Raw genomic sequence first — 5,428 nt, 5'->3', positions numbered from 1 at the left:
CTTCTGGCTCTGCTTGTCTTTGGTTGGGGTTGGTGGATGGCTTTGGGAGAAAGTGAGAGCTGGGGAGCACAGCACAGATGACTCTAGAATGGAAGTCAGAGTGACATGTGTTGTTTTCTGCAATGTCTTCCTTTCCTGTCTTGCCCCTGCACACTCCCCCATCCCCAGAAGATGCTCCTTCTAAGTGCTTGTACCCAAGGACATGAACAGACATTTCTCAAAACAAGACATACAAGTGACAATGTATGAAAAAGTGCTTAATGTCACTAATCATCAGAGAAATGCAAACCAAAACCATGATGAGTTACCACCTCACACCAGTCTATTAAAAGGTCAAAAAATAAGAGATGCTGGTGAAGTTGCAGACAAAAGGGAGTGCTTATACACTATTGGTGGGAATGCAAATTAGTTCGGCCCCTGTGGAAAGCAGTTTGGAGATTTTTCATAGCACTACCATTCATTCCAGGAATCCCATCACTGGGCATCTACCCAAAGGAGAAGAAATCATTTCACCAGAAAGATGCCTGCACTTGTGTGATTGTCACTACGGGACTGAACGTAGGATGAACGCCACTTGTGACAGTTACTAGGGGACTGAACAAAAGAGGATGAACACAGAAATGAAAACTTAATACAAAAGAATCTGAAAGAAGGGTCCTTGCTTTTGCTTCTAGTGAGCAAGGGCCCTGAGCTTCCACAGCCCTCCATAGTTATTGGGCAGAAAGAGCAGGGAGGAGCAGGTAACCATTGGTCAGCTGCTTGATTTATCACAGGTTCACATAATTGCTAACAGGCTTCAGGTGTGCCTGTAGATAATCACAAACACTGCGCCTGGGGCGTGACTGCCCTCAGCATTCCTTCTGGGTGGCAGACGCAGTTTGTCAGTTTTTTGCCAACATTCTGCATTTATGAGAACAGTTTGCTGTTTGCTCGTATAGCCTTCAGTGGTATACTGAGTTGATCATGACCCTCATTCTTTCGGCCTCCAACACACTTGTATGCTTATGGTAGCACTATTCACCATAGCAAAGACAATGAATCAATTTAGGTGCCCATCAGTAGTGGATTGGATAAAGAAAATGTGGTACATATACACCATGGGATACAGTGCAGCCATAAAAATAATGAAATTGGCTGGGCCTGGTGGCTCACTCCTGTACTCCCAGCACTTTGGGAGGCAAAGGCGGGTGGATCACCTGAGGTCAGGAGTTCAAGACCAGGCTGGCCAACATAGTGAAACCCTGTGGCTGCCAAAAATACAAAAATTAGCTGGGTGTGGTGGTGCACACCTGTAGTCCCAGCCACTCAGGAGGCTGAGGCAGGAGAATTGCTTGTATTGCAATCTGGGAGGCAGAGGTCACAGTGAGCCGAGATCGTACCACTGCACTCCAGCCTGGGCGACAGAGTGAGACTCCCTCTCAAAAAAAAAAAAACAAAAAAAAAAAAAAAAAACAACTCATGTCCTTTGCAATAACATGAATATAGCTGGAGGCCATTATCTTAAGCAAATTAACATAGAAACAGAAAATCAAATACCATATGCCCTCACTTCTAAGTGGGAGCTAAACATTATAGGTACACATGGACATAAAGATGGCAACAATAGACACTGGGGATGATGAGAGGAGGGAGGGAGGGAGGGAGACAAGGGTTGAAAAATGACATATTGGCCGGGCACTGTGGCTCATGCCTGTAATTCCAGCATTTTGGGAGGCCGAGGCGGGTGGATCTCCTGAGGTCAGGAGTTCAAGACCAGCCTGGCCAACATGAAAACCCACCTCTACTAAAAATACAAAAATTAGCCAGGTGTGGTGACACACACTTGTAATCCCAGCTACTTGGGAGACTGAGACAGGACAATCTCTTGAACCTGGGAGGCAGAGATTGCAGTGAGCCAAGATCGTGCCATTGCACTCCCGCCTAGGGGACAGAACAAGACTCTGTCTCAAAAAAAAAAAAGAAAGAAAACGACATATTGATGACGTACTGGGTTCTCTGTACACTATTTGGGTGACAGGTTCAATAGAAACCCAAACCTCAACATCACACAATATACCTATGTAACAAACCTGCACGTGTACCCCCTGAATCTAAAATTAAAAAAAATAAATGCCTGCACCCGGGTGTCTGCGAGCATTCATGGGGCTAGAGGACCCAGACACGCTGTGGCTAATCCACTCAGCTCCACCTGGAACTTGTGCGGCCTCCAGCAGGTCCCTTTACCTCTCTGGGCTTCAGGTTCATCTTCTGTAAAAGTGTCATGGACTCTTCCAGTGGTAACACTAGGATTGCTTCCAGGTGCTCAAAAACAGGGGACATAGGTGACATCAAAGGACCACCCAGGGGCAATGTTTGGCAAATCCTTCAGGGTTAAGAGGTCAGCTTTCTTCCTACCTGAGTTATTCAGCGGAACTGCGTGCCACTCCTTTGGGATCATTGAGGATTCTCAGGAGCTTTGGTGGTTCCCTTCTCCTTGCAATGGCCAGATGAGCAACCACCCTTTGGGGAAGTGCGATGATTTCCCCAAAGCATCCATGGGGGTTCATATCACCTCATAGTTCTGATGGAAATTTGGCATTGATTGTTAAACACCTCTATTCCAAAAGAGCCCCTGACCATTCCTGGCACAAAGACTGTCTTTCTGGTCAACTTCTTCTCTTTTGGTCGCTTGCCTCCACCATGTTGCTGGGTCCTCTCTGTCCTCTCCTTTTTTCCTCTAGTTTCTGGACAACTTTCTTCCCATTTCCTGGGGGCATTCCTGGAAACTCAGTATTTCTCTACTAAGCAACTCTGCACTTGTGTTTCTGTCCCAATCCAGTGGTTCTCAATTCTCGCTGCCTGTTAGGATCACCTGGGGGGCTAAATAAACAATTGCCCAGGCCCTTCTCCACATCAATTAGATCAGAAGTTCAGGAGGGGCCAACCCTTGTAACAACCACCACATCTCAGCAACTTAATACCTTTGTTACTCATTTCTTGCTCACATGACATCTCATGTATGTTGAGTGGTGCTACTAGCATTGATTCAGGGATCTAGCCTCTTTCTATCTTGTGACTTCATCTTTTTTTTTTTGAGTTGGAGTCTGTTGCCCAGGATGGAGTGCAGTGGCGCAATCTTAGCTCACTGCAACCTCCGCCTGCCAGGTTCAAGCAATTTTGCTGCCTCAGCCTCCTGGGTAGCTGGGACTATAGGCATGCACCACCATGCCTGACTAATTTTTTGTTTTTGTTTTTGTTTTTTTTTTTTTTGAGATGGAGTCTCGCTCTGTCGCCCAGGCTGGAGTGCAGTGGCCAGATCTCAGCTCACTGCAAGCTCCACCTCCTGGGTTTACGCCATTCTCCCGCCTTAGCCTCCCGAGTAGCTGGGACTACAGGCGCCCGCCACCACGCCCGGCTAGTTTTTTGTGTTTTTTTAGTAGAGACGGGGTTTCACCGTGTTCGCCAGGATGGTCTCGATCTCCTGACCTTGTGATCCGCCCGTCTCGGCCTCCGAAAGTGCTGGGATTACAGGCTTGAGCCACCGCGCCCAGCCTAATTTTTTGTATTTTTAGTAGAGATGGGGTTTCACCATGCTGGCCAGGCTGGTCTCAAACTCCTGACCTCGTGATCTGCCCACCTCAGCCTCCCAAAGTGCTCAAAGTGCTGGGATTACAAGCGTTAGCCACTGTACCCAGCCAACACTATCTTTAATGAGTGGACTCCATAGATGTCATTGAAGAGGAAAATAGTCCTTTTTTTTTTCTGAGATAGAGCCTTTGCTCTGTCACCTAGGCTGGAGTTCAGTGGTATAATCATGACTCACTGCAGCCTCAACCTCCCTGACTCAAGCGAACCTCCTGCCTCAGCCACTTGAGTAGTTGGGACTACGGGTAAGTGCCACTGCGTCTGGCTAATTTTTTAATTTTTTGTTGAGATGGGGTCTTGCTTTGCTTCCCAGGCTGGTTTTGAACTCCTGAGCTCAAATAGTTCTCCCGCCTTGGCCTCCCAAAGCTCTGGGATTACAGGCATCAGCCATCATGCCTGGCCCATGGTTTCTTTTAATTTGGTCTTGAGGTCTCTCTTGACAGTGGCCATAAGCTAAGACAGCAATTTTCTTTCTTTCTTTTCTTTCTTTCTTTCTTTTTTTTTTTTTTTTTTTTTTTGAGACTGAGGTCTCTCGCTGTCACCCAGGCTAGAGTGCAGTGGCGTGATCTTGACTCACTGCAGCTGCCACCTCCTCCTGGGTTCAAGTGATTCTCCTGCCTCAGCCTCCCGAGTAGCTGGGATTACAGGCACGCACCACCATGCCCGGCTGATTTTATATGTTTAGTAGAGATGGGGTTTCACCATATTGGTCAGGCTAGTCTCAAACTCCTGGCCTCAAGTGATCCACTGGACTCAGCCTCCTAAAGTGCTGGCATCACAGGTGTGAGCTACTGCGCCCAGTCTGAGATAGCAATTTTCTAGGACAGCCCCAATCAGGGGAAAGTTAAGTTACAGTGTGTAGGTCAGATGAGACACAATGAGAAAGTGAAACCCAAATGCATGAAACAGAAGAAATTTATTACTTACAGGTCCCAGAGACATTAGGGGTGTCTACTGGTTCCCAGTGGGAAGTCTGGAGGTGGCAAGGAGCTCAACCAGTGGGTGGGAGCAGGAGAGAGAGGGTGACGGACCTTGGGCCAAAGCCTTTATTGGAGTCCAGGAGTTTACCCAAGCAAATTTCCCGTAGGGAGTTCTAATTGATGGGTTTAGAACAAGCAGGCATGAGTTCCGTGGAGTCATGCTGTGACTGTGAGGTAGTCACTGTGGCATATTTGCACAGTCCATGTGAGGCAAGAGGGTCAGTAGTACAAGTCAGATAGGTTGTATCTAGCTGTCTCATAGAAAGGTGGTCACCAGGAAGTGGTTGTATAAAGCAGGAACTGGGATCGACCATGTTGAGGAACTGTGAGAGGGCAGATAACTGAAAACTGTGGCAAGGATGACTAAGCCCTGCTTCTGATATGAGAAGGTCCAGTTTATATGTAAAATGGATGCCAAGGCAACATAAAATCATAAGAATTCAATGTACCAAAAGAAGGCTTTCACCAAAGCCTGGTCATGCTGGCGCCCTGATCTTGGACCTACAGCCTACGGAACTGTGAGAAATAGATTTCTGTTGCTGAGAAGCCACCAAAATTATGGCACTTTGTTATAGCAGCCCAAATTAAGATAAAGACCTAAATAAATAGAGTTATACTATATTCATGGGTTGGAATCAATGTTGTTCAGATGTCAGTTCTCCCCAAACTGATCTATGTAATCAATGTAATCCCAATCAAAATCCTAGCAAGCTTTTTTTGGTACAAATTGATAAGCTGATGCTAAAATCCACGTGGAAATACTAGAAATCTAAAAGAGCAAAAACAACTGTGAGAAAGAATGAAGTTGAAAGATTTATACTACT

This window comes from Rhinopithecus roxellana, chromosome 19 (assembly GCF_007565055.1).
Source record: "Rhinopithecus roxellana isolate Shanxi Qingling chromosome 19, ASM756505v1, whole genome shotgun sequence".
Lineage (NCBI taxonomy): Eukaryota > Metazoa > Chordata > Mammalia > Primates > Cercopithecidae > Rhinopithecus > Rhinopithecus roxellana.
Note: the sequence above shows the minus strand (reverse complement) of the source record.